Source organism: Henckelia pumila, chromosome 4, assembly GCF_033568475.1.
Source record: "Henckelia pumila isolate YLH828 chromosome 4, ASM3356847v2, whole genome shotgun sequence".
Lineage (NCBI taxonomy): Eukaryota > Viridiplantae > Streptophyta > Magnoliopsida > Lamiales > Gesneriaceae > Henckelia > Henckelia pumila.
In genome coordinates, this window is record NC_133123.1 from 224,110,689 (window position 1) to 224,133,541 (window position 22,853).

Here is a 22,853-nt window from a genome sequence, read left to right on the forward strand (position 1 = left end):
ACTTTAGCACCAAGTAAATAAGAGAAAAAAAATTTTAATGCAAAAACAACAACCAAAAACTCCTTTTCAGTGGTGGAGTAGTTCCGTTGGGCATCATTCAGGATACGCAAAGCGTAGTAGATAGCATGCGATGCTTTCCCAACTTTTTGGCCCAAAACCGCGCCCACACCATAGTCGCTCGCATCACACATGATCTCGAATGCTTTGCTCCAATCCGGTGGTTGGATTATTGGTGCAGATGTCAATGAGCCTTTGAGTTTGTCAAAAGACGTTTTTCATCGTTCATCAAACTCAAACGGGACATCTTTTTGCAACAGTTTGCACATGGAGGATGCGATCTTGGCGAAGTCCTGAATTTATCTCCTATAGAAACATGCATTGCCAAGAAAAAAACTCACTTCCCGCACACATGTGAGATAAGAGAGAGACTGAATAATGTCAATTTTAGCTTTGTCTACCTCTATTCCCTTAGATGAAATGACATGACCCAACACAACACCTTGTCGAACCATAAAATGACACTTTTCAGAATTTAGGACTAGGTAGGTTTCGACACACCTCGTAAGGACAAGAGCAAGGTTAGAGAGACAGTTTTCGAATGAATCACCATAGACAGTAAAATTTTAATATCCGAAAAATCCAAAAATCTATTTATGATTTATTAAAAGAATTTTAAATGAATTTTAAGTTATTTTATTTGATTATTTATGATTTAAACGTTATTCTTAATTAAATGTTTTATGTGTTGTGTAAACGATTTAAAAGTGAATAATTCATGTTTTAAAAATATACATTTATTTATTGTGTTAAATGATTTTATTAGTTTGTGCACTTTAATTATGAAGTGTAAAGTTATGATTTACATTAATTGATGTTAGGTATATGCCTAATATATTTTTATGTCTTGTTAAATAATTTAATTGTTTCATGTTTGAATTAATCTTGGACTGAGAAAACGAGACTAGCCTATGCACGAGATCGTAGAAAATAATTTTACGAGTATTTTGAGTATAATATTAATATGATTTTATTTCAATCATCGTAATGAGAAAAATCTTATTAGTCGAGTTTGATGTGCGTTGAATAGACTACGTTTGATGTAGTATTTCCAACCACCGCCCCTTATCATTATCCTCCCCTACCCCATCCCAACTAATATATTGTCCCTTGTCTCCTCCCCCACCTATTATCTTATTATATTCCCTTTCATACGTATCATCTTCTTTTTCCTTCTCCATTTTCTCAACCTCCATCCTCCAACTCGCCACCCTATGAGCAGCTGCTGAATTGTGCTAATAACTTCTTCATTCGGCGGCAAAACATCAATCCGTTTGAAGGGTTATCTTCCTTAAATACGTACCTTCGATTTGAGCTATGAATGGCTATTTTTGGTGGATGTTTCGTCCTAGATCGAAGCCTTCTTGTAATCTGCCTTTGCACTTGATATCTGCTGCAATTCTTCTTAGTTTTGTCTTTGGTTTTTGGTGTCTCCTCACCATGTAAAAGTGTTGTCTTGATCTTAGGAACAGCTAAACAACCTCTTGGATTTCATCTTCATTCGACTACCTTTATATAATGTCTCGATTCGTTTTAAGTAAAGCTAGTTCTCTACAGGTCCATGTTGATTCCGTTCTTCGAAGATCTAAGGCAAGTTTTTAAAGCAATTTTAAACCACCATTCAAGATATATGTATTTTGATATGAAAATTCTGATTTATGTAATGTTTATGCATGATTTTTAAGAGTTCAAGATCATGGTTTATGTTTGATTGAAATCGTGAAACTTAAGTCGTTCTTGATGATTCTCTGAGTATGATCGAGAGTTTAAAAATGATTTTAAATTCTTTATGTGTCCTTGAGATTTTAAGAAATATTTTATGCCAAACTTATAGCATAAGTAGTAGAAAATCTCATATTTTGAAGTTTTAAGTTAAAGCTTTGAAATGTGTTGTGTGTTTGATTGTTTTGAATTTGCAGCACTTGTTGCAATTTTGAAGATAAAGACTACTGTAATGATCTAAATTACATGAGGCTTACTTTTTTTAAAAGCTAGTCTAAATTTCTACAACTTTCATGTTTTGAGTTTTGTCCAAATCATTTTGGAATTTTGGCCAAAATTGCCCCGAAGTGTATTGATTGGTTTGATTTTTCTGCACTGACCAATCATGGGAGAATGAGCATAAAGTTTTATTGAAACATACTCTTAAGGTGCGGGTTTCGGATTTAGAAAGTCCAGATCAAGGGCTAAAACTTTTATGTTTACCACGTTTTCAAATTCTGGGTGCAAGAACTCGAAATATCAGTGGGAATGCATAGAAACTGCAGTGCAGCAGAGCTGTCAATGCGCAAGTATAGCGCCCCAGAGCTTCTCTTTTAGCGCTGGAGCTCTGTAGCTTCGAATTATTTTTCTTAAGTTTTGATTTTTGGGTCCTAAATTCATGGTTATGATCTTTTAAGGCTTCTAAAATTTATTTATGACTTTCTATGCAAAAAGTTATAAGTTTTAAGGTCAAGAAAGGAAAGAACGGCTTACGTGGACCGATTATGCTATGTGATGCATGTACATGTTTATGTTCATTTGTGAAACCTATGTTCAATATGAAAGTATGATTTTTATCATCTATGACATGCATGAAGTTATTGAGTAAAGTTTTATGTTCATGAATGAAAGTTTATGAAGGAAATTATGATGATATGATGATGCTTCATAATGAAATGATATGTTATGATGATACGATGATATGATGATGAAATGAAAGATGATGAAGCATGAATGAATAATGTTATGATGAAGCACGAATATATGATATGTTCATGCACGAAAATATTTTGATGTTCTATGTGTCTTTGTGGTGGCAATACGGGACTGGTACTCCGGTTTGGGCTCCGGAGGGACCTTTCCAAATATGGCTCAATGTACGGGTTAGGTACTCCGGGATGAACTCCGGAGGGGCCTTTGAAAATGAATGAACGAATGTTATGGGGCGTATTGTCATATGGCTCAATGTACGGGTTAGGTACTCCGGGATGAGCTCCGGAGGGGCCTCCGAAAAGAAAGAAATGCTTGTTGATCAACAGGAAAGAAAGATAAATGTGCCCATTATGATGGTTGCCAAAATTTCACATATTTCATCACCCAAAATGATAAGTTTTTATGATCATGTTCACGTTATGTGGTATTGTCAAGTTCATGATGTTCATGAGGTTTCAAGTGTATATGCTAAAGAGTAATATTTTTAAGGCATGCATGAAGTTATTCCAAGATTTTAAATTTATGTATGTAGATGTCTATGTTTAGGTTCCTTGCATCTTTTAAGATCAAGTTCAATGTATCATGTTATGCATACGTATGTTCTTTTAAGTTTAAAATATTTTGAAGCTATAATGATATTGATATGAATATTTTAATCTTGCTGAGTTCTTTAGACTCACTATACTTGAATGGTGCAGATGGTTTAGCAGTTTTGATTTAAAAAGCTTTGGTAGCCCGGCTGAAGAGTCCAAGAGGCAAAGTCATTGCATGACATGACAGTTCCGAAGCTCTGATGTATTTAAATCAAAAAGATTTACTTATGCATATTTATATCATATTGTTACAATATTTTATGTACGATTTTTTAGAGTAATGATTTAATTATTTGAATTGTCAATATTTTAAAGATGAATTTTTAGGATTTCAAATGGTTCGTCCTTTAAATGTTTATTTCAGATAATGTTCTTAAGTGAGTTCTTTGATTATTTTTAATTGTATTTTATATGCATAATTAATTAATTGAACTCACTTTTCCCTATCCTCTTTAAATGTTAATAGTTGATTTTGACGTTCCGTATTTTAGATGGTCTTTGTTGTAGGATTGCATCGGTATTTCTTAGACATCGTGAACGTTCAATCACGAGTTTTATTGTTATAGATTTATATTTTAAACTCTTTTGGAGTTAGTGTTATGCACTCCCTGTATTGTTTTAAGTAAAGAAAAATTTTTCCACTCTTTTTTCGCAACTCATTTATTATATGTTTTTAAATACGGGACGTCGCAGTTGGTATCAGAGCAATAGGCTCTGGGAGATAGTTCGTGCATGCAATCTGACCAAGGACTCGAATGCTCCTGCCTCATGATTGTAAGTTCTATGTTTAAAATTTTCAATTGTTTTTTCTCTTACAGTTATGATCACCTGTGATTTTCAACAGAACATTTTCCTATGTTGGATGGATTTTTGGATTTGAATTGTGATGAGTCTGACTTGATTAAGAGTATCTTAAAAAAATAATGATTTGTTGTTCCAAAATATCAATTGAGATTGGTATTACTTTTTCATTTGGGTTAATAGGAAGATTTTATTTTACTAAACTAATTGATCATTTTTAGATTTAAGTCGGTATACTTGGGATACTATTGTTTGGATTAAAAGATTTTCTAAGGGCACATGATTTGTTGATGAAAATTTCTTCTTTGGACATTAAAGTTAAGATTATTTTCTGTTGGATGTTATACTTTTACTATGAGGAATGTAAGATAATAATTGATTTTTGTTGGTATACTCTTGTTGTATAGAATAGGTTCGTTGACAAATAATGTTCCTCGGTGATTGTTTCTTTGGACTATAAGAAGAATCATTAAGGATTAAGTTGTGACACAAAAGTTTTTTCAGAAGTGAAATTACTTTTGGAGTTGCAAGATTAAGTTTGTTGGAACAAGTTTATTTTCGAAATTTATACTTTGAATGCTAAGATTTAACGGATGAAATTGAGAATTTGGTTGATCTTAGTAAATTTCTATCATTATGACAATACAATATAAGGGAAGAACAATGAGTACAAGCAAATCCAAGAATAAAGAAAAAACGTGGGGTGGATATTCACCGGTAAATACAAGGTACGTGAGAAAGATAATCATGATGGTTTCAATGAATAACATTAAAAATGTCATCTTCTTCTTCTTCGAGATCTTGGAGAAATACCTTGTGTGGGAAAGAGTAAGTTGAGTGTGATTGAAATTTGTTTTGTGATCATATTTATAGGGCGAAAGAAGAATAAAACAAGTCATTTTGTTACCGTTTTCTTTGACCTTTAGCTAGCGTTTGAGTAGAAATCGTGTGTCTGAAGATATTGTGGATTTTGGTGATCAGAATTAAGTCGTAAAACAGATTTGTAGCCGATTCGAACAGATATGTTTTGATCCGATAAGACTAAAAATTGCAAATAAGAATGATGTAATATTTTGTTTATCAGAGTACGCAGCGGATGTATGATTCATGAGACAATGAATTTGGGAAATTGAAATGTAAATGTGGGATTGTAGGGATTAACTTGAGGAAATCTTATGTTTTTAGAGACAGATTAGTCGAATTTCGAGGACGAAATTCTTTTTAAGGAGGGTAGATTGTAACATCCGAAAAATCCAAAAATCTATTTATGATTTATTAAAAGAATTTTAAATAAATTTTAAGTTATTTTATTTGATTATTTATGATTTAAACGTTATTCTTAATTAAATGTTTTATGTGTTGTGTAAACGATTTAAAAGTGAATAATTCATGTTTTAAAAATATACATTTATTTATTGTGTTAAATGATTTTAATAGTTTGTGCACTTTAATTATGAAGTGTAAATTTATGATTTACATTAATTGATGTTAGGTATATGCCTAATATATTTTTATGTCTTGTTAAATAATTTAATTGTTTCATGATTGAATTAATCTTGGACTGAGAAAACGAGACTAACCTACACACGAGATCGTAGAAAATAATTCTACGAATATTTTGAGTATAATATTGATATGATTTTATTTCAATCATCGTAATGAGAAAAATCTCATTAATTGAGTTTGAGGTGCGTTGAATAGATTACGTTTGATGTAGTATTTCCAACCACCGCCCCTTATCATTATCCTCCCCTACCCCATCCCAAATAATATCTTGTCCCTTGTCTCCTCCCCCACCTATTATCTCATTCTATTCCCTTCCATACGTATCATCTTTTTTTCCCTTCTCCATTTTCTCAACCTCCATCCTCCAACTCGCCACCCTATGAGCAGCTGCTGAATTGTGCTCATAACATCTTCATTCGGTGACGAAACATTAATCCGTTTGAAGGGTTATCTTCCTTACATCCGTACCTTCGATTTGAGCTATGAATGGCTATTTATGGTGGATGTTTCGGCCTAGAAGCCTTCTTGTAAGCTTCCTTTGCACTTGATTTCTGCTGCAATTCTTCTTAGTTTTGTCTTTGGTTTTTGGTGTCTCCTCACCATGTAAAAGTGTTGTCTTGATCTTAGGAACAACTAAACAACCTCTTGGATTTCATCTTCATTCGACTAACTTTATAGAATGTCTCGATTCGTTTTAAGTACAGCTAGTTCTCTACAGGTCCATGTTGATTCCGTTCTTCGAAGATCTAAGGCAAGTTTTTAAAGCAATTTTAAACCACCATTCAAGATATATGTATTTTTATATGAAAATTCTGATTTATGTAATGTTTATGCATGATTTTTAAGAGTTCAAGATCATGGTTTATGTTTGATTGAAATCGTGAAACTTAAGTCATTCTTGATGATTCTCTGAGTATGATCGAGAGTTTAATGATGATTTTAAATTCTTTATGTGTCCTTGAGATTTTAAGAAATGTTTTATGCAAAACTTATAGCATAAGTAGTAGAAAATCTCATATTCTGAAGTTTAAGTTAAAGCTTTGAAATGTGTTGTGTGTTTGATTGTTCCGAATTTGCAGCACTTGTTGCAATTTTGAAGATAAAGACTAGTGTACTGATCCAAATGACATGAGGCTTACTTTGTTTGAAAGCTAGTCTAAATGTCTACAACTTTTATGTTTACCACATTTTCAAATTCTAGATGCAAGAACTCGAAATATCAGTGGGAATGCATAGAAAGTGCAGTGCAGCAGAGCTGTCAATGCGCAAGTATAGCTCCCCAACGCTTCTCTTTTAGCGCTGGAGCGCTGTAGCTTCGAATTATTTTTCTTAAGTTTTGATTTTTGGGTCCTAAATTCATGGTTATGATCTTTTAAGGCTTCTAAAATTTATTTATGACTTTCTATGCAAAAAGTTTTAAGTTTTAAGGTCAAGAACGGAAAGAACGGCTTACGTGGACCGATTATGCTATGTGATGCATGCACATGTTTATGTTCATTCATGAAACCTATGGTTAATATGAAAGTATGATTTTTATCATCTATGACATGCATGAAGTTATTGAGTAAAGTTTTATGTTCATGAATGAAAGTTTATGAAGGAAATTACGATGATATGATGATGCTTCATAATGAAATGATATGTTATGATGATACGATGATATGATGATGAAATAAAAGATGATGAAGCATGAATGAATAATGTTATGATGAAGCATGAAGATATGATATGTTGATGCACGAAAATATTTTGATGTTCTATGTGTCTTTGTGGTGGAAATACGGGACTGGTACTTCGGTTTGGGCTCTGGAGGGACCTTTCCAAATATGGCTCAATTTACGGGTTAGGTACTCCGGGATGAGCTCCGGAGGGGCCTCCGAAAATGAATGAACGAATGTTATGAGGCGTAATACCATATGGCTCAATGTACGGGTTAGGTACTCCGGGATGAGCTCCAGAGTGGCCTCCAAAAAGAAAGAAATGCTTGTTGATCAACAGGAAAGAAAGATGAATGTGCCCATTATGATGGTTGCCACAATTTCACATATTTCATCACCCAAAATGATAAGTTTTTATGATCATGTTCACGTTATGTGGTATTGTCAAGTTCATGATGTTCATGAGGTTTCAAGTGTATATGCTAAAGAGTAATATTTTTAAGGCATGCATGAGGTTATTCCAAGATTTTAATGTATCATGTTATGCATACGTATGTTCTTTTAAGTTTAAAATATTTTGAAGCTATAATGATATTGGTATGAATATTTTAATCTTGCTGAGTCCTTTAGACTCACTATACTTGAATGGTGTAGATGATTTAACAGTTTTAATTTAAAAAGCTTTGGTAGCACGGTTGAAGAGTCCAAGAGGTGAAGTCATTGCATGACACGACAGTTCAGAAGCTCTGATGTATTTAAAGCAAAAAGATTTACCTATGCTTATTTATATCATATTGTTACAATATTTTATGTACGATGTTTAAGAGTAATGATTTAATTATTTGAATTGTCAATCTTCTAAAGATGAGTTTTGATGATTTCAAATGGTTCGTCTTTTAAATGTTTATTTCAGATAATGTTCTTAAGTGAGTTCTTTGATTATTTTAAATTTTATTTTATATACATAGTTAATTAATTGAACTCACTTTTCCCTATCCTCTTTAAATGTTAGTATTAGGTTTTGACGTTTCGTATTTTAGATGGTCTTTGTTGTAGGATTGCATCGGTATTTCTTAGACATCGTGAACGTTCAATCACGAGTTTTATTGTTATAGATTTATATTTTAAACTCTTTTGGAGTTAGTGTGATGCACTCTCTGTATTGTTTTAAGTAAAGAAAAATTTTTCCACTCTTTTTCCGCAACTCATTTATTATATGTTTTTAAATACGGGACGTCACAGTTGGTATCAGAGCAATTGGCTCTGGGAGATAGTTCGTGCATGCAATCTCGCCAAGGACTCGAATGCTCCTGCCTCATGACTGTAAGTTCTATGTTTAAAAATTTCAATTGTGTTTTCTCTTACAGTTATGATCACCTGTGATTTTCAACAGAAAAGTTTCCTATGTTGGATGGATTTTTGGATTTGAATTGTGATGAGTCTGACTTGATTAAGAGTATCTTGAGAAAATAATGATTTGTTGTTCCAAAATATCAATTGAGATTGGTATTACTTTTTCATTTGGGTTAATAGAAAGATTTTATTTTACTGAACTAAGTGATCATTTTAGATTTAAGTCGGTATACTTGGGATACTATTGTTTTGATTAAAAGATTTCGTAAGGGCACATGATTTGTTGATGGAAATTTCTTCTTTGGACATTAAAGTTAAGATTATTTTCTGTTGGATGTTATACTTTTACTATGAGGAATGTAAGATGATAATTGATTTTTGTTGGTATACTCTTGTTGTATGGAATAGGTTCGTTGACAAATAATGTTCCTCGGTGATTGTTTCTTTGGACTATAAGAAGAATCATTAAGGATTAAGTTGTGACACAAAAGTTTGTTGAGAAGTGAAATTACTTTTGGAGTTGCAAGATTAAGTTTGTTGGAACAAGTTTATTTTCGAAATTTATACTTTGAATGCTAAGCTTTAACGGATGAAATTGAGAATTTGGTTGATCTTAGTAAATTTCTATCATTATGACAATACAATATAAGGGAAGAACAATGAGTACAAGCAAATTCAAAAATAACGAAAAAACGTGGGGTGGACATTCACCGGTAAATACAAGGTACATGAGAAAGATAATCATGATGGTTTCAATGAATAACATTAAAAATGTCATCTTCTTCTTCTTCGAGATCTTGGAGAAATACCTTGTGTGGGAAAGAGTAAGTTGAGTGTGATTGAAATTTGTTTTGTGATTATATTTATAGGGCGAAAGAAGAATAAAACAAGTTATTTTGTTACCGTTTTCTTTAACCTTTAGCTAGCGTTTGAGTAGAAATCATGTGTCTGAAGATATTGTGGATTTTGGTGATCAGAATTAAGTCGTAAAGCAGATTTGTAGCCGATTCGAACAGATATGTTTTGATCCGATAAGACTAAAAATTGCAAATAAGAATGATGTAATATTTTGTTTATCAGAGTGCGCAGCGGATGTATGATTCATGAGACAATGAATTTGGGAAATTGAAATATAAATGTGGGATTGAAAGGATTAACTTGAGGAAAACTTATGTTTTTAGAGACAGATTAGTCGAATTTCGAGGACGAAATTCTTTTTAAGGAGGGTAGATTGTAATATCCGAAAAATCCAAAAAAATATTTATGATTTATTAAAAGAATTTTAAATAAATTTTAAGTTATTTTATTTGATTATTTATGATTTAAACGTTATTCTTAATTAAATGTTTTATGTGTTGTGCAAATGATTTAAAAGTGAATAATTCATGTTTTAAAATATACATTTATTTATTGTGTTAAATGATTTTAATAGTTTGTGCACTTTAATTATTAAGTGTAAAGTTATGATTTACATTAATTGATGTTAGGTATATGCCTAATATATTTTTATGTCTTGTTAAATAATTTAATTGTTTCATGATTGAATTAATCTTGGACTGAGAAAACGAGACTAGCCTACGCACGAAATCGTAGAAAATAATTCTACTAGTATTTTGAGTATAATATTGATATGATTTTATTTCAATCATCGTAATGAGAAAATTCTTATTAGTCGAGTTTGAGGTGCGTTGAATAGACTACGTTTGATGTAGTATTTCCAACCACCGCCCCTTATCATTATCCTCCCCTACCCCATCCCAACTAATATCTTGTCCCTTGTCTCCTCCCCCACCTATTATCTCATTCTATTCTCTTCCATACGTATCATCTTTTTTTCCCTTCTCCATTTTCTCAACCTCCATCCTCCAACTCGCCACCCTATGAGCAGCTGCTGAATTGTGCTCATAACTTCTTCATTCGTTGTTGAAACATCAATCCGTTTGAAGGGTTATCTTCCTTACATCCGTACCTTCGATTTTAGTTATGAATGGCTATTTTTGGTGGATGTTTCGACCTAGATCGAAGCCTTCTTTCAAGCTTCCTTTGCACTTGATTTCTGCTGCAATTCTTCTTAGTTTTGTCTTTGGTTTTTGGTGTCTCCTCACCATGTAAAAGTGTTGTCTTGATCTTAGGAACAGCTAAACAACCTCTTGGATTTCATCTTCATTCGACTTCCTTTATTGAATGTCTCGATTCATTTTAAGCAAAGCTAGTTCTCTACAGGTCCATGTTGATTCCGTTCTTCGAAGATCTAAGGCAAGTTTTTAAAGCAATTTTAAACCACCATTCAAGATATATGTATTTTGATATGAAAATTCTGATTTATGTAATGTTTATGAATGATTTTTAAGAGTTCAAGATCATGGTTTATGTTTGATTGAAATCGTGAAACTTAAGTCGTTCTTGATGATTCTCTGAGTATGATCGAGAGTTTAATGATGATTTGAAATTCTTTATGTGTCCTTGAGATTTTAAGAAATGTTTTATGCAAAACTTATAGCATAAGTATTAGAAAATCTCATATTTTGAAGTTTTAAGTTAAAGCTTTGAAATGTGTTGTGTGTTTGATTGTTCCGAATTTGCAGCACTTGTTGCAATTTTGAAGATAAAGACTAGTGTACTGATCCAAATGACATGAGGCTTACTTTGTTTGAAAGCTAGTTTAAATTTCTACAACTTTCATGTTTTGAGTTTTGTCCAAATCGTTTTGGAATTTTGGCCAATATTGCCCCGAAGTGTATTGATTGGTTTGATTTTTTTGCACTGACCAATCATGGGAGAATGAACATAACGTTTTACTGAAATATCCAATTAAGGTGCGGGTTTCGAATTTAGAAATGATCAAGAGCTAAAACTTTTATGTTTACCATGTTTTCAAATTCTGGGTGCAAGAACTCGAAATATCAGTGGGAATGCATAGAAACTGCAGTGCATGATGATGTTATTCCAAGATTTTAAATTTATGTATGTAGATGTCTATGTTTAGGTTCCTTGAATCTTTTAAGATCAAGTTCAATGTATCATGTTATGCATACGTATGTTCTTTTAAGTTTAAAATATTTTGAAGCTATAATGATATTTATATGAATATTTTAATCTTTTTGAATCCTTTAGACTCACTATACTTGAATGGTGCAGATGGTTTAGCAGTTTTGATTTAAAAAAGCTTTGGTAGCACGACTTAAGAGTCCAAGAGGCGAAATCATTGCATGACACGACAGTTCAGAAGCTTTGATGTATTTAAAGAAAAAAGATTTACCTATTCTTATTTATATCATATTGTTACAATATTTTATGTACGATATTTAAGAGTAATGATTTAATTATTTGAATTGTCAATCTTTTAAGATGAGTTTTGAGGATTTCAAATGGTTCGTCTTTTAAATGTTTATTTCAGATAATGTTCTTAAGTAAGTTCTTTGATTATTTTTAATTGTATTTTACGTACATAGTTAATTAATTGAACTCACTTTTCTCTATCCTCTTTAAATGTTAGTAGTAGGTTTTGACGTTTCGTATTTTAGATGGTCTTTGTTGTAGGATTTCATCGGTATTTCTTAGACATCGTGAACGTTCAATCACGAGTTTTATTGTTATAGATTTATATTTTAAACTCTTTTGGAGTTAGTGTGATGCACTCCTTGTATTGTTTTAAGTAAAGAAAAATTTTTCCACTCTTTTTCCGCAACTCATTTATTAAATGTTTTTAAATACGGGAGGTCACAGAAATCATCCTTAAAAACTTCTAAGATATGCTCAATGAAATCCGAATAGATACTAACCATACACCGTTGGAAAGTGGCCGGTGCATTGCAACGTCCAAAGGGCATCCGTCGATATGCAATGGTGCCAAACGGGCAAGTACTTCGTCTTTTCTTGATCTTCTGGCGCAATAGCAATCTGAAAATAACCAGAATATCCATCAAGAAAACAATAATAAGGATGAATTGCCAAACGTTCAATCATTTGATCAATAAAGGGTAAATGGAAGTGGTCCTTTCGGGTTCCAGCATTTAATTTTCTATAATCTATACAAACCCTCCACCCGGTTTGAATTCGGGTGGGAACCAATTCGTCATCCTTGTTCTTCACCATAGCTATCCCGGTTTTCTTGGGTACCACATGGACTGGACTGACCCACTGACTGTCAAAAATCGGGTAAATGACTCCAACTTCAAGGAGTTTCAGAATTTCAGCCTTCACCACCTCCATCATCGGTGGGTTCAACGTTCTTGCGGCTGACGTGAGGGATTCGCTACTTCCTCCATCAGAATCCTGTGCATGCATGTAGAAGGGCTGATTACCTTGATGTCTGCTATGGTCCACCCAATAGCAGTCTTGTGCTCATTGAGAACTTTGATTAATTGTTCCTCTTTATCGGCTTCCAAACTATTGGAGATGATGACTGGTAATGTTTCTTCTTCTCCAAAGAAAACATACTTAAGATGTTTGGGAAGCGTCTTCAGTTCGACCACTGGCGCCTGCAAAACAGATGGAAGACGTTGAGTATTAGAGATTGGTAAAGATAAATAAGAGACATTACCTGACTGAGGTAACTCAGGAGAACTGTTCAGAATTTTCTCAATCTCTATCACTTCTTCACTGAATCCAATTCCATCATCCTGCTGAATAGGTGCAACAATGGCCACCTCTATCTCATCTTTTCCTGCATGCTCACAATAATCTTGTGCCAAGTAATCAATAATATCAACAGAAAATACACAATCATCACTGTCAGGAAATTTCATGGCATCATAAATATTAAATTTCACAACCTCTCCATCAAATTCCATAGTGAGTGTGCCACAGTGAACATCAATTTTAGTCATGGAAGTTTTCAAGAATGGTCTGCCTAATAAAATAGGACTATTGTGATCACCATTTTCCATGTCGATCACATAAAAATCTGCAGGAAATACCAAGTTATTTACTTGCACTAACACATCTTTCACTATTCCCCTAGGGTATGCATTAGATCTATCAGCTAACTGAATAACAATTCCAGTTTTATTCAATGGACCAAGTTTCAAAGATGCATAGATAGAATATGGCATAACATTGATTGATGCTCCTAAATCTAACATGGCCTTCTCAAGTCTAACATTCCCTATAGTGCATGGGATAGAGAACATACCTGGATCCTTGCATTTTGCGGGTAATTTTCGTTGGATCACTGCAGATACATTCTCACCTAACTCCATTTTCTGACAACCCTTCAGCGTCTGTTTCCTCTTTGCTGTGCACAATTCCTTCAAAAACTTCACGTATCGAGGTACCTGCTTAATAGCATCTAGCAGCGGAATATTCACCTTACATCTACGAAAATTCTCATAAAGTTCTTTTATCCCTTCATCTTTTCTAAACTCCTTAAGTGCTAAGGAAAAAGGGGCAACAGGCTTATATTCAGAAAAGGGGAGGAAACTTACCTCTTGGCACTTCTTCCTTGGTTGCTTCGCCATCAGTCAATTTCGGCTCTTCTTGCAGCTCCTCTTTGGCTGAAGCATCCACTTTTTTCTCCTTGATCTTTTCTTCCCATTCCTTAGAGTGATTGCACTTGCGTTTTCTCTTGGGTTCGGAATTGTTTGTGATGGCAAAGTATTGGAATGATGTGCTTCCAACTTATTGATTGCGGTGGCGAGCTGTCCCATCTGGGTATTCAAGTTTTGGATACTTGCCCTTGTTTCCTGTTGGAAAGTTACAGTATTAGTAGCAAGATCCTTAATAATATTTTCAAGAAACTCACCCGGATTTGGAATCTGAGGACGCTGCTACTGTTGAGGATACGGTGGCCTATAAGCTTGATTGTGCGGTGTGCTTGAGGCCCAGATTGATTTTCCTGAGGGTTCCCATATCTCAGGTTTGGATGATCCTTCCAAACAGGATTGTATGTGTTGGAATAGGGATCATATTTCCGCTGTGGTGGTCCAGAAAATCCTCCAATAGCATTAACCTGTTCAACCGATTCTTCTTGAAGTGTGGGACACATATCAGTAGCATGTCCCACTACAGCACAAATCCCACGCGCCCTTAAAGTCTGTCCATTCCCTATAGCCATCTGACGCACAAGAAACGTCAATTCAATCAATTTTTGCTCAAGGGAAGAAAAATTTACCTCACTGTTCTTCTTTGGTATATGCTCATTCCTCTTGGTGCCAAATTGTTGAGAATTGGCAGCCATATTCTCAATTAAATTCCTCGCTTGTACTGGAGTTTTATCCATAAAAACTCTTCCACTTGCTGCATCTAGCATACTCATGTCATGAGGCAACAAACCTTCATAGCATAATTGAATCGGTTGATTTCCACTTATCTGGTGTTGCGGACAGCTAGCGCAAATCTTTTTGAACCGCTCCCAGTATTCATGCAGTGATTCCCCTGAGTATTGCTTGATTCCATAGATTTCTTTCCGGATGTTCGCGGCTCTAGAGGCTGGGAAATATTTGTCCAGAAAGATTCTTTTCATCTCCGTCCAAGTCGTGATAAAACCAGAGGGTAAATAGTATAGACAATCCTTAGCAGCACTATTCAAAGAGAAAGGAAAGGCCCTCAGCTGAATCTGCTCCACTGTCACTCCATGGGATTTCATACTTGTGCAAACCACATGGAATTCCATCGAGTGTTTATTAGGGTCCTCACCTGTAAGACCATGAAAAGAGGGCAATAAGTGAATCAAACCAGATTTAAGTTCAAACGTAGCATTATTTTCTAATGCAGGAAAAGTAATGCATAAAGGTTGTTGATTGGGATCAGGAGTGCCCAAATATTGTCTAAGACTCAGATTCGCATTAGCAGCCATCTCTTCTTCCGGAATTTCCGTTCGAATCTCTTCCTCTTCTTGTTGCCTATGAAGTTCTCTCCTTCACCTGTGTAAAGTCCTTTCGATCTCCGAGTCGTAGAGAAAGTCTTCTTCAGCAAAATCACCTGAAAGCATGAACGAGAGAGAACTAGAAACAAAGAAAAAAGAAGAGAGTGAGATTTAAGCAAAACAAAATAAAAATAAAAATAAAACACAATAAATTAAACACCGTTCCCCGGCAACGGCGCCAAAATTTGGTAGCACTAAGTCGCGTCACTCCCAAATTACCTAACTCAATCAAATAAACAAGAATATGTAGTAGTGTGAGTAGGGATCGTTCCCACGAGGAAAGGGAAATTTAAAGCGTTCTAAGTAAAAGAAAGGGAGTTTTTTTTAGTTTTGGAATTAACTATTGAAAATTTAAGCAACTAAAAAGAAATATTATCACTATCATGCAAGATTGAAAATTAAACTGAATAATCAATAAGAGACAAGACTTGATATCGATCGACTACACCCTTGATATTTATTCATTCAATCATCGATTCTCTAAAAATAATTAATCCTATCAAATATTCATCATTGAAAATCAAATTCTTGTTTCACCTTAATCTTAGTTAATTAGACATCAGCGTTCTAGATTAACCCTTACCAATAAATTAACCCAAATTCCAGCGATCTAGATTTAGATCTAAGGTAGCATTCAAATGAGTGAATCTGGTGAATCTAGACAACACATGCACCAGCGGATGTATTTAGCCTAGTCAAGAGTTGTTCCTACGATTTAATAAATTCAACAGCAGAAATATCAAACGCAGTTGCTTCGCAAATTAGTTGATTCAAACAATTACGGATTTGAATTCTAATTTAGCTATAGTTTGCATAGCAAAATCCTAAGATGGTTAATCCGAAAATTTCGCATACAAACATGAAATAAACCAGATCAACTATTGATACTCAACAAAGATTAAACCATGAAAATCGAATCTCATGAATAAACAAAATCAAGGGCTTGTCACCCTCAACCAAGTATTAAAGTTTAGCTACAACGATTCATGAAAAACTCAAGAAAAAATCAAAAGAAAGGAAGAAATCTTTAGAGAAAATTGTAATACAAAACTTAGCCGCCAAAGAGAGATGTAAATGTCTGATAATAATCCTCTCAAAAATGGAATAAAAGCCTAATAAAAATTAGAGTCCAAAATAAAAGAGTTTCTAAAAATAAGAACTCTCTCCCGAATAGCGACGCTCACTCGATTGGTAAACATTGGCCGATCGAGCGAGCACAAAAACATAACCCACTGTTTTCAAAATACGGCAGTCACTCGATCGGCTAAATCTTGCAGATCGATCGGCCGAAAATTCCTTAGCCTACTGGATTCAACTTCACATACTCCGCTCGATCGGTTGAAAGCTGCAGATCGATCAGGAACTTTTCTTCAGAATAATTTCAGCATTTCCTTTGCTTCAAAGATCCGTCCATGTATCCGCCAAAACGCACAACCTAACCAATAAAACCAAGAAACAAATTATGCAGACACAACTATGCAATACGAATAAAACACATGATTAAAACACATAAACAAATGCAAAACAACAACAAAATGACATTAAAATATGCAACAAAAACACAAATATCAAAAGACTTCAGTAATTTAAAGGCTACGACTAAATTTGTCGTCGTACGATGAATATGGCTCAGTCTGATAATATTTCATCAATCAAGTAGGCTCCTCACATCCATATCAAGTGCTCCGATGTAGCTAAAATTCTCTTCTGGGTGGGTGACTGTTTGCACCGCCAGAAGAGAATCTGTATTGACTTCATGAATCTCCAATCCTCTGTCCATCACTAAGCGTAGTCCCTCTCGAATTGCAATTAATTCCCCAAATGTAACCGAAGCTGGTCTATGCACAACACTAAATGGTTTTGGGAATATTTTCAAAAATCTAAATCAAGATCATCAACCATTTTCATGTTTCCTTTTTTGAAAAATCCGGACTTCGTTTCACCTTATTTTGTGGTATTCTTTTTCCCTCCCTAAACAGAATCATATTTTCCTAATCATTCTGGTAAATTGAATATATTGGGTTTTGATCAATCCCAACGAGTAAAAATCTGAATATGTAACTTGATGCCCTCTAAAATTATCAAGTTTGGACCGATTGGAACCCATTTATAAGATTGACTCTATTAGACCCCAGCCCACAAAGATCGAAGCCTGATCACAAAGATCGAAGCCTGATATAAATCTATTTTAAAATTTTATGTTATATTTTTACATGATTTATTTTCAAAACATTTAAATTCAAATCTTAAATGACTTAAATAAACAATAATCAACTAAAAATTATGATAAATGATCTTTTATTCACTAGATATCATCTCATAAAATATATGATATAAATATAAATATAAATAAAATTATTAATTTAATGAAATTTCGATTTATTTGGTTGGTTCGATTTTGACATATATAATCCAAAATCGAACAAAATAAATTTCGGTTTCAACATTTAAATCCGAATAAAAAAATTTGATTTTCAGTTAGGTTCGGTGTTTGAATTTTTTGATTTGGATTTACGTACGGTCATTTCGGTTTTATCCGAAGGTTGAACACCTTTAGTGATTAAGCCTCTCATGATCTTATAAATACTAGTTATAATATACAGTTTGACACTCACTCACAAAATATTGCTCACTTAACACTATTTTATCACATCTTTTGATCTTCACATTCATAATTGACACACTAAGTTAAGTATCAGAATGGGTCAAGCCGGAAACATCCGGCATCTCCTAACACTTGTTTGTCTGTGTAGACCCATCCTAGTTAAAAATCCAACTCGACAAGTGAAGATTTGAAAACTTGTTCAGCAGACCGAATTCGAGATAAAATTTTTGTTACATCACATCTTATAAGTTTCTAAAACAATCATTATAACCCTACTATGTCTGATTAAGTTGACTTTGTGACATAATTGTTATATTAATTTCTGTTATGTAACTAGAATGATCAAATGATGGGGCAGGGTCGAATTAAGCTGGCCGACCCTCCAGTCCAGTTGATTTGAAAAAAACTAAAATACCTGATATTTTAAACAAAAATATTAGTAATTTTACATAATAACAAAAAAATATATCATAATAAAAAATCATATAAAATTTTAAAGCAACGATTATATTTGTATTAAACCTCACAAAAGAACGAATCTAGCTTAGGCCAGTCCTAGGCTGTAGCCCACCCCAAAATTTTTTTATTACATATTTAAGTTGTTTTACTTAATCCAATAAAACTTGGTTTTGACATCGGAAGCCTAGTCCATATTCTTAATTCTAGTGCACAACTTCATTTTTTGGAGGAAAATTGCATTTTGGTCCTGCAAATTTGTCATTTTATGATTTTGATTTTCTATGTTATCAAATTTCAGTTTTAGTCACGCAATTTGTTTTGGTAATTCTAGTTTTTTTATTGGAAGTGCTAATGTGGCATTATACACTCTAGTGTCATACCAGTACTGCATTGTTTTCATGTCAGAGTCAAGCCGGAAGAAAGATGAAATTTGCCACACACAAAAAAAAAAAAACAAAGATAGCGGGCTAAAATTGAAATTTGACAACATAGAGGATCAAAATACTAAAAACAAACATATAAGACCAAAAACATAATTTTTTTATTTTTTGTGAGTAGTACAGACTTTTTTTATAATATATAATTTATTGATTAAGTTTAAGCCCACCCCAACTCTAATTTCTGGATTCGTCCCTAACCTCACATATCCAAATAATATGAATAACATAAATAAAAATTTTATTATGAAAAAATAATAATATAAGATATTAAAAACACATCAAACATTAGTTTTAAAATTTCCAAAAAAAACTCACATCAAATTTACTAAGTGTCTTGATGCTACAACAATTTGCAAAAATTTAACAAAAAAATATTTTTTTTAATTTTTTAAAAATTGGTTGGTCGACCTGCTCCGCCACAACTTGCGCCCATTTGAAGCTATAACTCAACCCATCAATTTCTCTTGGCAGGTAACACATTTTGACGACTCTATATATGACCTAATATTCGATGACTGTATCCACAAACCAACAAAGGTCTTAATAAATATTTTAATATTTTTTGATACTTAGTTCTTTAAATTTATTAAATATAATTCATATTATAAACAAGAAAATGAAAGCACAATGACATTTGAATTGAAGTTCACATAATTAAATATATTTACTAAATTTGATTTTTTTTTACCGTGAAAATTTTCATTTAGTTACATTATATTAATTAACTCTATACAAAACATTATTTAGTAATTAATTTGCCTAAATTTAAGCCATTTATTCATATACATTCGGTTCATGAGATCCTACTATTTGGGTAGTACCCAAATCATTCATCTGAGGGGTTAAGTCGATGTCACCCACAGGGTGCTGCCCTGCGGGTGACGTGTACTCCCATGATTGGTTAAAATGAGTGGGCCCACGTGTAGTACCCAAATCATTCATCTGAGGGGTTAAGTCGATGTCACCCACAGGGTAGTGCCCTGCGGGTGACGTGTACTCGCATGATTGGTTAAAATGAGTGGGGCCTCACGTGGGCCCCACTTATTTTAACCAATCATGGGCTGTGGGCGACGTATACCCCCATGATTGGTTAAAATGTGTGGGGCCCACGTGGGTTCCCACTCATTTTAATCAATCATGGGGGTACACGTCGCTCGCAGGGTAGTACCCTGCGGACGACATGCACAAAACTCATCTGAGGATTTACATCTCAACACATATGCATAATTAATATTATAATAGGTAGATGAGATCCTAGCATATGGGTAATACCTAAATCATGCATCCAACGGTTCGTATTTTTACACATAGGCATAATTAATTATATATTGTTGACATGACAAATCATGGGACATTAGATCTATTATTGGGGTATTACTTATATGGTAGGTTGAAATCTACCTAATAATACTGACATGGCAAATCATATCATGAGGTGTTAAATCTCATATTAGGATAATAACCTTAATGTAGGTTGAAATAAACCTGTTCGTTCTTCATCTTTCCTAACTATTAGAATTACAATTAATTATATATTTTTGTGCAATACCTTTTGTGTAGATCTCATTTCCTTGATCAAATAAAATCAAAAGCACCACCAATTTTTTTCCTCATACATAATCAACCGCCTATTTTATTTAGAAGCACCGTCAAATTATATTATATCAAAATAATATAGGATATGGCACAATTTGAAATCAAAATCGACCGAGAATCAATATTTTTAAATCTTAAAAGATAAGCTCTATCAGTATCACAACAAAATTATACCGCCTCTTCATCCTTCATATCATTTTGAAGCTTTCTATGGGAGTTTGTAACGTCTTCGGAACGTTCTCTTCCTCGTGAAGTTTTTTTGTGTTTTTTTTGGTCACTTTCAAGTGCCTTGTGAAGTGGGTTTCTTGATCTATCAATTTTCTTCTACTCTGTTGAGAGGGGTGATGTATGGGTTGATTAAAAAAATAGGACTCTCATGGGTATATTTTAAAAAATAAGGATCTTGACTTTTTTTTTTTTTAAGAAAAAAGGAGTTGGCTGTCCTGTACACTTTCTCCAAAACAAAAAATAATAAACCAAAAAAAACTTGGGTCGACTAACCAAGACAAAAAAGTTGATCGACCCAAACTTAAAAAAAAATGCTTGGTCGACCCAAGCATTCATTGTGCTTGGGTCGACCAAGCATATAGATATGCTTGGGTTGACCCAAGCATTTAAGTGCTTGGGTTTATGGTCGACCAAAGCAAATGGATATGCTTGGGTTGACCCAAACACTCAAGGTTTATGGTCGACCCAAGCATATGCTTGGTCGACCCAAACAAAAGCGGGGTTGACCTAAACATTTTTTTTGGGTCGACCCAAGTCAAGTTAGTTGGGTTGACCCAAGCTTACTGGGTCAACCAGACACAATTGATACTTGGGTTGACCCAAGTCTGAGTCTTGTGAAATTAGCGGATTAATATGTTAATATATGTATAAGGGAAAACTGCAAATTTGGTCCTATATGTTTGTCACTTTGCCATTTTTGTCCTCTATGTTTTCATATTTCAGTTTTAGTCCTGCATGTTTCGATTTTTGGCAATTTCGGTCCTTTTTATTCGAAAATTCTTACGTGGCACTATACACGTCAGCTCCACATCAGCATTGAGTTGGTGTCACGTCAGCGCCACGTCGGAAAAAAGGTCTAAAATTGCCAAAAAAACTAAAGATAGCGGACTAAAACTGAAATCTGAAAATATAAAGGATTGAAATCGCAAAGTGACATACATACAGGACCAAACAATTTTCCCTATGTATAATTATATAACATACTTGTGATATTATTGGGTTCATATGTTTAAGTTTAATAATTATATATTATAGATGAAAAGATTATTATAACATTTAAGTACATAAATTATAACGTGTACGATTATATAACATATTTTTGAAATTAACGAATTCATATGTTAAAATATATACGATTATAGGTTAACATACTTGTGACATTAGCGGATTCATATGGTAAAAGATATACGATTATAGAACATATTTGTAAAATTAGCGAATTCATGTGTTAAAACATTTACGATTATAGAACATACTCGTGACATTAGTGGATACATTGTTAAAAAATATGTACAATTATCAATGACTGTGAAATCAATTGATTCTTATATGTATAATCATATATCATAACTGTGAAATCAGTTGATTCTTATATTAAAATATGTACAATCATATAACATAATCGTTAAATTAGTTGATTGATATGTTACAATATGTATAATTATATAACATAATCGTGAATCAGTCGATTAATATTTTACAATATGTATAATCATATAACATAATCATGAAATTGATCGATTAATATGTTACAATATTTATAATCATACAACATAATCTTGAAAAATAATTGATATATATGTTATACTAACTAATGTTATAGTTTGTGAAATAACTGGATTCATATATTAAAACATGTATGATTATATAATATATTTGTGACATTAGCAGATTCATATGTTAAAACATGTACGATTATACATATTCGTGAAATTAGTGAATTCATATGTTAAAACATGTACGATTATAGGTCAAAATACTTGTGAAATTATCGGATTCATGTGATAAAACATGTACGATTATAGAACATACATGTAAAATTAGTGGGTTCATATGTTAAAACATGTACGATTATCGGTCAACATTAGTGGATAAAAACATGCATGTGAAATTTGCGGTTTCATACGTTAATATGTACGAATATAAAACATACTCGTGAAATTAGTGGATAAATTGTTAAAAAATGTACAATTATATATCAATAAACATTAGACAAAA